Raw genomic sequence first — 12,701 nt, forward strand, 5'->3', positions numbered from 1 at the left:
AAGGACTTCATAAAGTGAAAAGGCATACTACAAACTAGGCAATAATATTGATAATATACATAGCCAATAAAAGATTAGTATGCAGAGTTCATAAAAAGCTCCAACAAATAAGTATAATACAAACAATCCAATGGAAAAATGGTAAAGGGAATTTTATAGAAGTGGTAATACGTATGACTAATAAACGTATCAAAGAGTACTCAGCTTCAAATTAAAACCACAATGAACTAACATTTACACGCACTCTAGTAGAAAAATTGAAGCAGTATGTAATATCAAATGATGACAAAAATACCGATCAGTGAGATTTTTTACATGCTGCTGGTGGGAGGGCAAATTGGAACAACTGTTGTGGAAAGTCATGGTACATTTACTTGTAAAGTTGAACATGTGTCTCTTCCATGATTCGGCCATTCCACTCCAGTGGAAATACTATACATGTCCTGTGCACATGTATAAAAATGTCCACAGTAGCACTGTTCATGCTGGCAAAAAAAAAAAAAAAATACCTGGGAACAAACCTAAATGCCCCTCAAGAGGAGACTAGGTAAACTGTAGGGCTTCACACGTCTAAATTTTATGCATTCATGAAAATAAACAACAGTTATACACAGAACATGGATACTCTTAAAACAACACTGAGTGAAAAAACAATCCAGACAAGACTCCCTACAGGATTCCATTTTTATAAAGCTCGTAGACTAACAAAACTAACAACACATTGTTTAGGAATACGTACATATCTAGATAAGCTGATGTGGGATCTGTTTTGTTTTAAAATACAGGAATATAAGCCCCACCTCTCACCCCCCCCAAAAAAAATCACTATAGTAATTACCTCTGAGGGTAAGATGGGGAAGGTGGAGGCTGGGACTGGGGGGATACAAAACAGTTTCAAAGATACTCCAATGTTTTATTTTTAAGTTGGCTAGTAGATTCACAGGTGTCTATTTTGTTTCATAATTTGCTTAAATGTTATATAATGCTTTTACATGAATCCCATAACAAATGACCAAAAAAACTTCTTAAAATATACGAGTTCTAACATTTCCCTTGCAAACTGCTCAAGAGATACTCTCTCCCTGGGGAGCCATCTACATCTGATAACTCTCAAATCCCACTTTCTCTTTAGCTCAGACCCCCTTCACCTCTCCCATCAAAGGTATTCCTCCAAAAGCCACCTAGGGAGTGACAGCAGCAAATATGTGCCCCAAGGGCACATCCCTCCAGAGAAACATGTTCCAAAATGAGCAAAACTGTCAGAATCAACTTTGTCAGAATTCCGGAGAAGAGTCAAAGGTTTATAAGCAACAAAGCAAAGAGTGAATCAAAAAAGAGGAAACGGGAAGATGGCAGGTCAACTTTGCAGCATTTTTACTTGTCCACCCAACTCTCTGGCTCTGCCGTCATCTTGGTGACGACAGCCCTCATTCCCAGTGTGGGCCTCCGGTCCCTGGCTGCGTAGGGAGCAGAGCACACCTTGTTCTCAAACAATCGTGTTTGTGTTGACCTATCTGGGGACAAGCTGAAGGACTGACTCAGACTCACTCACTCAGGGTGGAAAAGTAGCTAAGTAGAGGACATTCCTAGAAAACAATGAAAGGCTTATGAACAACCCGCTGTCACCTGAGGCAAAAGATGACAGGTAAGGTGCACAAAAGATATGCTGGAAGTCTGGGGAGAGAGATTCTTTGGAAAACCAGTATAGTGGAAAGCTACCGTACATACCGGGGAATTTAGAAAGCCAAAGTACACACCCAGGACAGGATGTGAGAAGACCCCGAAATGTCACCCCGGGCTGATCTTCAGGTTCAGTGCAATGAGGAAGTGAAGGCTAAGGGAGACTGTAAGTAGGCTAGCTCGGCTTTAAAGGAATGTCCTAATACAGGGCCAATCTACAAAGACTGGGAGATTTGGGGTTATTTGGTGGAGGAGAAGGTGGGGTCCAGGTATTCAAGGCAATCTCTGTCCAAGTACTAGCTGACCCCAAGCTGAAGTAACAGACACTTCAGAGATCAACCACGACAAAGATACAGAAAGGAGACCCACACAGCTCTAGCCAACTGATTTTAGAAAAGGATGCCAAGACCACTGAACAGGGGAAGAACAAGTATCTTCAACAAATGGTGCTGGCCCACTGGATACCGACATGCAAATGAATAAAGCTGGACTCGACTCACACCATCTACAAACTCAAAACAGGCCAATGGTCAAAATTTAAGAGCTAAAACTAACAAATTCTTAGAGCAAAATATAGAATAAAATTTCATGATCTTGGATTTGGCAATAGATTCTTAGATATAACACCAAAAGCACAATCAACCACCACCACCACAACAAAAAACAGGTAAGTTGGACTTCATGAAAATTAAAACTTTTGTGAATCAAAGGACATCATCAAGAAAGTGAAAAGATAACCTACAGAGTGGGAGAAAATATTTGTGAATCATACACCTGATAAGGGTCTAGTATATACTGAACAGACCTTTGGGGAATATAACTAGGAGTGGAATTACGAGTGGTTAACAAGCCCATGAAAGATGTTTCACATCTTTAGGCATTAAGGAACGCAAATCAAAACCATGGTAAGATATCTCTTCACACCCTCTAGGATGGCTGTAATTAAAAGTATAGAAAATAAGTGTTAGTGAGGATGTAGAGATATTAGAACCCTCGTACCTTGCTGGTGGGAATGTAAAATGGTATAGCAACTGTGGAAAATGGTTTGGTGGTTTCTCAGAAAGTTAAAGAAATACCACATGACCCAGCAATTCTACTCTTAGGTATACATCCAAAAAAATTGAAAACAGGTACTCAAACAAATACCTATACATGAATGTTCTTATCAGCACTATTCACAATAATCAAAAGGTGGAAACATTCAAATGTCCACGAACAGACGAATAAAAAAAATGAGGTACATACACCCAAGGAACATTATTCAGCCATGAAAATAAATGAAGTGCTGATTCATGCTATAACACGGATCAACCTCGGAGTCATCATGCTAAGTAGCCAGATATCAGAGGTCACATGTTGTATGATGCCATTCATATGAAATACTAGGAATGGGTAAACCCACAGAAACAGAAAGCAGATTGGTGGTTGCCAGGGCCTGAGGGCAGGGGAAAATGGGAATAGCTGCTTAATGGGTGTGGAGTTTTCTCTTGGGGTGATACAAATGTTTTGAAATTTGACAAATTACACAACATGGTAAATATACTTGATACCATATTTCAGTCGTAGTTTATTGACTTTAAAATAATTGTATGTTGTTTACGTTAAATTGAATTTCACCTCAACCTGAAAACAAACCAAAAACCCGTGGCCACAAATTATCTTCAACCCCTTTTCTCCATCATCGCTCACACCCCATCTGGCACTGACTCAAAGCAGATGCTACCTCCCCTTTGGAACGTGACCCTCTCCTCCTCCTTTCCTCACCACCGTCCCTGCCTTAATTCAGGACTATCACTTCTCACTACTAATTACAAAGTGTCCCAGATAATCTCATTGCCAACAGCACTGTTCTCCACAGCTAATCTCTAAGTTGCTGCCAGATCCCTCTTTCCAAAATGCAAATCTAATCATGTAATTTTTCTACTCAAAATCCTCCCATGTTTCCCTATAGTTTTTAGGACAAAGTGAAGGTCCTTATCCTAGCACAAAAGGTCTTCCCTATTCTAGCCTCTTCCTATCCCTCTGGCCTCATCTCCTGCCATTCCTTGCCTTTTCCCCAATATACAAAGGGTATACTCTTCCTATTTTAAAGACCTATGCTGCTTAAGGGGTGTCCTTTCTCTAAGCGGGAGATCCTTTCCCAAGTGAGTAACTTCCCTCAAAATTCAACTAAATGTCTCATCCTCTAGAAAGGGTTATTCCCCAGCTCCCAATTCACTACTTTCACAGCACACCAAGCATTTATCAGAGCACTTATGACTTCCCACTTAATTGGCTGACTTTCCCATAGACTAGATAACACCCTAGGGCAGGGGCCATGACTTTATCATATTTATTTCCCTGGTATCTCGCTCAGCAAATGTTCATCTATTCAGCCCTTTACTCAGTCAGGCAAACATAAAATAATTCACAGATCTGCTCACCCTTTGCTACTTGATTGTTAGGTCTTCATGGCTGGCCAATAACTGAGAAAATAATTAGCAACTTGTTTATGCAACGTTTCTGCCTAGTAATCCCTCCACAGACTAATTAAAACAAGAGCTTCTGACTTGATTAATGCGTTTAATACATGAAGGAATATTTTCTAATCCTTCTTATTAAAAAAAAACTGCTCTAAGTCAATCTAAGAAAATGTAAATCTTTTTCTTATTAAATAAGGCCACCATCGAGGTAAAATCCCTTAATTAGCTTTGAGATGAACAACGTAAATATAAAAATTTAACTAATGGTTCTCTCCCTCACTGGAAACAACAACTCGGTTTTGGCCTGTGGAGTTGCATATCGGTTATGCTCACTCTTGCACCACTAGCTACCAACTCCCCGGGCACACTGCCGTGTTCTTAGCCTCACCAAAATCACCTGGATGCCATTAGATACTATGCTAGAAACTAGATTCTTTCAGAATATTTTTCAAAGGAAGTATTCTCTACTCTTGTCTTTTACTCCTGTCTGCTGAAAACACTTGACATCTAAGAATGTTACGACAATCTGCATTTGAAGGTACCCAGGGAAGCCCAAGATAAGCAGGGATATACCTCTAGACTGCCTTGATGATTAGGGGTAAACTGATATTTGGAAATATCTAAAACTTACTTCCCATAAAACAGTACTTGAATGACAAACTATAGTTACGTGTTTTCACTGGTAATGGGGTTTAGTTTTACTCTATGTGTTCTAATCCAATCGAATTCTGCCCACTTAACAACATCTATAGATTTCCAACACTTGAAAGAATGAGACAATGCTATTAACGGACTTATTTTCTTACGGTCAAGACTGATTTTTCCTAAAGCTATTTCTGCTGACCCAAAACATGTTCCCCATTTTCATTAGTTTATAAATTCCCAGAAAAGACTTCAGACAAATATTTTCTCAATGCCAACAAGTCTTGTGTTTTGCTTAATTAATTCATTTGTTTTACATCGTACAGAGCTGGAATTAGCAATTACTATTTCCATCTTCACATGGGCAGCTAGAGAGCCCACAGCTAATTGATGGCCCACTTCTAGGCTTCCTTATATGTTGCCTGGGTAATATTTTCATTCTGAGCCCCATCTTATCCTTTTTAATGTATATACTTTCAACATATACTTTATTTTGCCATGCTGGGCATATTTTTGTAAGCTTCCTTTAACTCCTTCTGGAATATACTCCTAGAAAAACTTTATATACACACTTGACTAATTATTAGCCAGTCTGCTTCCCAAATGATACAGGAGCCAGACCTAATCAGTCTTATTCCAAAGCTGTTCAGCAATCCACGTATACATTCTTGTTTGACTATATATCCATTCCCCATATAAACCATTCTATACCTTGTTTTTCATTCTCTTGGAGCCACTGCAATTTATCTCACCGTCAACAAGCAACATTTCTACCTAAATTTCAGAGATGAGGGCTTCCCTGGTGGCGCAGTGGTTGAGAGTCCGCCTGCCGACGCAGGGGACACGGGTTCGTGCCCCGGTCTGGGAAGACCCCACGTGCCGCAGAGCGGCTGGGCCCGTGAGCCATGGCCGCTGAGCCTGCGCGTCCAGAGCCTGTGCTCCGCAATGGGAGAGGCCACAGCAGTGAGAGGCTCGCGTACCACAAAAAAAAAAAAAAAAAAAAAAAAAAATTTCAGAGATGATAAAGCCGACCAATTAAATTCCCTCTCTCTCCTCCCCACACTGCACCTTAAAATTTCTAAATTATAATCTCAACCAAAAGAAAGAAAGGGCTTCCCTCTGGGTTCTTAATGCTAAAACTTGCTCAGTTTTTTCCTATAGCCTTACTTTATCTCATATATTTAATGGTGTCTCCTCTGCTGGCTTCTTTCTTTGCCAGAATTTTTATTAAAGAACATCTCACCCTCTGCCACTGTCATTTTTCAGGCAGTACCAGTGGTTCCTGCAGTAGGAACCTGGAAGGGATAAGGATTTGGAACTAGAAACTGGGGGGTGGGGAACCAACAGTGGGCAGTGATGGAAAATTTAGCAGGGATAAAACAGATGAAACCCTGAGAGGCAAAGGTAATAATAAGGCAGGAGGTTAGTCTCAGGGAGTTTCAGCATCAATTAACAGATGCCCCAACTGATGGGACACTGCAAATGTTATACATCAGAGAAAGTCCGCCTCTGAGTTTCATGAATAGGCCTAGAGTTATCAAAGGACTCTGCAAAGCGAAATAAAAGTAGCCCAGGTACACAAATTGGGGCGCAAGGTGGGGAACTGATCATAGGAACAAAGCCGTACACCAATTATACATACTACTAAACAATAAAGCATCAAGTTAGCAACAAGTATCCCAACTGCTCAATCTGCCAGTATTGAACTGGACCTCTTTAAATCTGCCCTAAGGTCAGACTCAGTTCCAGAGGCTGGAATGAGGAAGGAGTGGGCATACTAGTCAGGGTTCAAATGGAACAGATGAAAGAAAATGATCACAGGTGTGACAGGCAGGATAAAATGCAGGGAAAAGGGACTCTGAATGTGAAATGATGAGTCTAGCATAGTAAAAAACAACAAACTTCTTAATAAGCATGTTTCAAAGCCATAGGATCAAAGCCATAGGAATTTACAAATATATTCAAACTGTGTGTGTGCCTCTGTGTGTGTGTGTGTGTGTGTGTGTGTGTGTGTGAGGGAGGGGGAGAGAGAGAGAGAAAGAGGAAGAGGGAGAGGGAGAGGGAGAGGGAGAGCGTGAGCTCTAACACATGCACGGTGGGGTGAACTCCATTGAAATGACTCCCAGTGTCACCAATGATCTTTATACTCAGCAGCCAACTGTTAGTACTTAACTTACCTAAAGTTTTGCTCCCACAGCCCTGTAGATCAAATGAAACAAATGTCTCTCCAATTTGCCTTTATATGCAACAAAAAATAGATATGTAACCACCCAAGAAAAGGTGTGTCAATTTATCTTTCTGGCATATGGTTAATTTCCATTTACCATCTCTTGCTCACTAAAAACTTTTCTCTCTCATAGTTTCAATATGATATTTATAAATTTATGTAACTTTGATACAGGTAAATGCTTATTAAGAAGCATTTTTTTTCCCTATGTACAACCCTCCTTTCAAATGCTCCATGCTTTTCTGACTGATGACTAAGTTGCTGATTTTCCAAGTCCCATCTCAGTCCCACAGACACAAGTAACTGGATACTTGTTTGAGATGGAAAACACTTTCAGATAACCTTTAACTTCTCTCAGGCTGAAAAACCCTCTACCTCTAATTAAATCCTCTCTTTTTTTCAGAGTCTAACAACGGGAATAATTAACACTTTCAAGCCCTGTTCCACATGATTTATTTCTCATTTAATCCTCAACCAGGGTTCCTTATTGGAACCACTACACACGGAAAATTGTCTGAGGCCTGTTTTCTCAAATCTCCCAAGGATGGTTCATAACTAGTGCCATTCCAGATGTGTAGGAGAGAAGTCAAGTCAATATAGAAATAGATGCCTGAGGTCATTAGGGCTGAATTTTCTCAAGAAACCCCTGTTTAGAAAGGCCACAAGTCAACAATCCCAGTAGGTAAGTTTCATTATCCCCATTTGACAGATGAGAAAACTGAGGCAGAAACTGCATTACTTGACCAAAGTCACATTGCTAGTTAAGTAGTGGAACCAGGATTCAAATCCAGGCAGTCAAGCTCCAGAGTCCTCACTACTGCAGTAAGTCCAACCCAGTCGCTCTGAATCCACTTAGCTCTTCCTTCCTATGTAAGCAATACTTTATGACCTAATCCTTAATGATTTACTATTTTTATAATTATTTCACACACATACATACTTTTCACAACAAAACTGCAAGCTGTTTAAAATAAGGACCACAGTGAACTCCGCTTGTATTCCCACAGCCCTAGGCTCACAAAAAAAAGCATTCAGAATGTTTAACCGATCATTACAACTAAGTGTAGCCATAAGAAATCAAGAAACAAAGAGTGAATTCAAATAGTCGAGACTAACTTACTTGACACAAGATTTGCTTGAGCCAAAGTATAGTCATCAGTCGTTAGAGATACGCTAATATGTGCATATTGAACATAACAAAATTTGAAGATAAAAATATAGAAAAAATGCACACAGCACAGACATATCTACAATCAATAATTTTTAAATTATCATAGAATTACTAATATGAAGGTTGTTTTTTCAGCAATTTTACTTCCTAGCTCCTTTGGAGAGTTTCTAATGGACCCACACAAGATACCTTAAAGTACACAGGAAAAACAGAGGGCAGCGAGGTGATATGATAAAAGGTGAAAGTGTCTAGAAATCTGCTGGGGCTCTATTTTGTTATATATGAATCTAGACTAGAGTTAACATGGCAGAAGAGAAAGGAAAATAAATGATTTCCAACAAACTCCAGGATGCCACACATTAATACCTTTAAATTTTCATATTGCCATTGCAACTAAGTTTGTAAAACAACTATTTTCCCAAGAATTTTCATCAATTTGGCGGGGGGGGGGGGGGGGGGGGGAGGAGATGAAATCCAGAATGTAAAAATCTTTCAGTATTTACAACTCTAAAGCAGAGAGAGAAGAGTTTACAGCATAAACTCTCAGTGTTTCAACACTAAGGTTATAAAGACAAATGAGACAGAAACAGAGGGTAAGACTTGGCAAGTGGATGAGGTCACTCTACAGCTGATGAATATTTCATTACAATTACCTGATACCTTTCCTCCTTTTACTTAAATACTGATCCATTACAAAACCTAGTTTTATAGATTCTTAAATATATCTATGTTTTTGACTAGAAATACTTACAACACTTTAACATTAAAAATTTTAAATAAGTTCATAACAAAATTAGGAGACATTAACTGAATAAATCTCACAGCATATTAACATTAAAAGATGGAAATTTAGTTTTCTACTCTATTAAATATGTAAGATAATATACCTAGATTTTATTATAAATAATGATTAGTTCATGGGAATTTGAGCCCCTGGGTTCACTGGCATTGCAAGTGGTTCTCTGGCTGATGCTTCAAGGTCCTGTAAAATCTACACAGAAAAAAAAGCTGCTTTACCTGATCATCACCAAATATTTTAAAGTGAGGAAAATAACTTTACTTTCTTGGGGCATTTAGCCAGGTTTCTATTTACTGGTGAAAATGCAATTTTTCTTCTCTGGAGCCAGAAAAATTAAGCCCATACTTAATGGATATTTCTTCCCTTTTTCCCATCAGAACCAAACATTACTCTGTAGTTTACCTGTGGTCTAGTTTTAGAGCTACTTTAAGTTCCTATTAAAAGTCTCAAGCAGATTGATAAAATTTCAATGAAATGTCCAATGATAATGTTTCTTTAAAACCCTATAAATAATACTACCTGGTATGATTTCAAATATTTAAGCCTGAAACATTGTTACCACAATTCACAATTATCATACAAGACCAACAGCAAATATTAGTCCTGGATATCTCTTATTCAATTCAATACTCAAAAACACTATTTAAAAAAAAATTTTTTTTAAAAACACTATTAAATATATCTTGAAAAAGTCAAATGCATACATAAGTTAAAATTCCAGGATGGAGCCTAAAACTAGTGTTCTTGAAAGAAAATTATACGTAAGCGACTAGTTCTACTCTGGGGTGCTTTCACTTAGAAGGTTGTCTCTGTTGCATGCAAATTGTTGTCCAACATGATTCTTAGTTGTTGTTGTTGCTTTTTAATTTAAAACACTAAAGCTTATGTTTTAAGAGTTTTAGTGTTCAAAGGTTCACCATTTCATCATTTTTGTGTGATTCTGTTTAGAATATATTTTTTAAAAGTACAGTTGGGTTTTTTTCCAAACCATGTAATTAAACAAGGAAACAGTATACTTTACTACTAAATTATTCCAAAAAAACTCTGTGACTGCACATTATGACTGTTGAAACTCCCCTGTACAAGTTTAAACAATCTTATTTCAAAACCCAAAGTAGCTGTTATTGGACAACTGGATTTTTCAATAAATTTCCATTTCATTCAGTAAATAACTTATTAAATGCCTACTAAGTATAAGGTAACTTGATAGATTCTGTGGGGCATTCCAAATAAGAGTAAGATATCCCCTACCCTTAGGGAGCTTATGGAACAGGATAAATCTCTTTTAAACATGTGATAATAGCAAACACCTATATTGTACTAGGCCGTGTTTTAAACATATAGTAATAAGTCACTTATTCCTCACAACAACCCCGTGAGCTAGGTACTATTACTGCTCACAATTTACAGATGAGAAAAATGAGGCTCAGAGAGGTTAAGTAATCAGCTCAAGGTGTAGAACTTGTAAGAGGTGGAACTGGGATGAGAAGGCAGGCAATGTAGGTCCAGAGTCCATTCTTTTAACCATTCTGCCTGTGATGACTCAAAAAAATGATCAAAGCAGGGTGTGGATGAGTGGCAGTTTTCTTTAAAGTATAAAATACACACACACACATACATGGATTGAGTTTCCAAAAGATCACATCCAATTGGGTAGAACTTGAAATGTGGTCCCAGGATAGGTAAGCTTCAGGGAAGAGTGAAGTGGGAATTCTAGGTAAAGGGGATGCATAAGAATATGCAGGGGGTTACGTGAAGGTAGGTAGCATTTTTAAAATATGAGTAAGTAGTCAGCTAGAAGAAAACAGTAGGAAGCCACTAAAGATTTCTGAACTGGGTTGAGAGGGAATGTTTTAGTAAGATTAATCTTACGACTGGGAAGGAGGAAGGTAGGCTTGGAGGTTACAGTCAATAAGGTATCTCCCACGAATACTCCAAAGAGCTAGTAACAGCCTGGACTACGGTGGTGACAATGGGGGTGGAAGGAAAAAGAACAAAAAAGCAAGACATATTACAGAATCAGAGATTACAGAACTGGATAACCCAGAGCGTCTGCTATGAACCAGGCATTGCGGACTCAGGGGCAAGCAGGTGGGGGGCATGAGAAAGGGGAGTCAAAGTGAGTAAGCTTTGGGAGCCTAGATGATGGGACCATCATTAATAGAAGCTCCAAGCTCAGGAGAAGGAGCCCATGCAGAACACGAGGCAGTCAGTCAGCCACACAGGACGGGGCAAAGGGAAAGAGGCCAAGGCTGGAGATAAAGATTTGGAGTCGTCGGCAGAGTTTAGAGTTTAAGGACTGTGGCAAATGCTCCAGCAGTTAAGTTGACAGAAAGGAACAGAACTAAGGAGAAAACTTCTACGTACCTATACATAGCTCATGGGAGGAGCGGTAAATAGCCAAGAAATAAGATAAAAAGAGCAGAAGTAAGGAGTAAACCAGAGTAGTGCAGTGCCAAAATAAGGCAGGCTCAAAAAGGAGTGAAAGACCAAGCTTAGAGAGGCCTAAAAAGGCAACGGCTCAGACTAATGTTATACTGAAGAACTAAGGATCTGAATTCCTTTCAAAATTTTACACTCAAAGTAAATATCTTATGTAGTGGTAGGGGATTAAGAGGTACAAACTACTATGTATAAAATAAATAAGCTACAAGGATATATTGTACAACACGGAGAATATAGCCAGTATTTTATAATAACTATAAATGGAACATAATCTTTAAAAATTGTGGATCACTATGTTGTACACCTGAAGCTTATATAATACTGTACAACTCTACCTCAAAAAAAAAGTAAAAAGGAAGTATCTTATATTAAATTATTTTTTAATGCTTACAAAGTCTAATCATGTAGGTATTGATGTTATTCCCCTAAAGCCAAGATAGGAAACTTCAAGTTCACGAAATACTATAGAACTGTAACTCTTCACACTGAAGAAGATAATAGTATGCTGAAAATAGAGGAAGTCATAGCTCCCTGTGATGTCAATCTCACTCGGTGCTCGGTAATTTAAAATACTATTTCATATAACAAAACTGTATTATGGAGTGAAATAAGACTTCACGGAAATTTCACACTTGCCTCGAGTTCATTCAGGTTTGTTTCTCCAATTCCCCCATTTGCCTTCATTCTCCCTTATCTTTATCTTTGTCCTCAAAGAGCCTTATAATTCAGTATAAGAAATGCTTAACAGAGGGGAAGGCAAAAGGTGCTACAAAAGCATATAAGAGGGGCCTTCTCCCAGTCTTGGGGAATCAGAAGCAATGACACGGAGGAATCACACGACCTTTTATCTGGGACCCCAAAATAATAAATGCCAAAAACGTGCATAAAACTCTCAAGTTTCACCTATGCCCTAAAGTTATAATGGATTTGGAAGGAATTAAACTAAAAGCATGATGTTGACAAAACGGTGCCTGCAGTCAGGAGAAACTGACAAATGTTTTGTTTTTTATTTCAGTACTTTTAATGACTGCATCCTATTCTTCACGTGTAAAATAGGCATATGAATTACCTTTCTGAATTCACTAACTCCTACATAATTAAAGTTCATTTAACCTCACTGGGATGTTCAAAGACAGTTGACAGTGAACTTTGGAGATTCACAGGCAAACTATATTTAGCCTGGGGTTAGCTAGCTTGGTTAAAGTATGATATTAATGAACCCATTGTTCTGAGGTTTATACATTCTGATAAGTCTCACTTTTCCATGGAGTAAAC

The 12,701-nt window shown here is 38.5% G+C and overlaps 1 protein-coding gene across 1 annotated transcript in view; it reads right to left on the reverse strand.

Annotated features, from left to right (window-relative positions):
* Positions 1–12,701, reverse strand: part of TSC22D1 (TSC22 domain family member 1) — a 135,933-nt gene that overhangs the window by 66,481 nt on the left and 56,751 nt on the right. The window lies entirely within an intron of this gene.

The sequence above is a fragment of the Aethalodelphis obliquidens genome, unplaced genomic scaffold (assembly GCF_003676395.1).
Source record: "Aethalodelphis obliquidens isolate GAN/ISIS:26980383/991018 unplaced genomic scaffold, ASM367639v1 scaffold16, whole genome shotgun sequence".
NCBI lineage: Eukaryota > Metazoa > Chordata > Mammalia > Artiodactyla > Delphinidae > Aethalodelphis > Aethalodelphis obliquidens.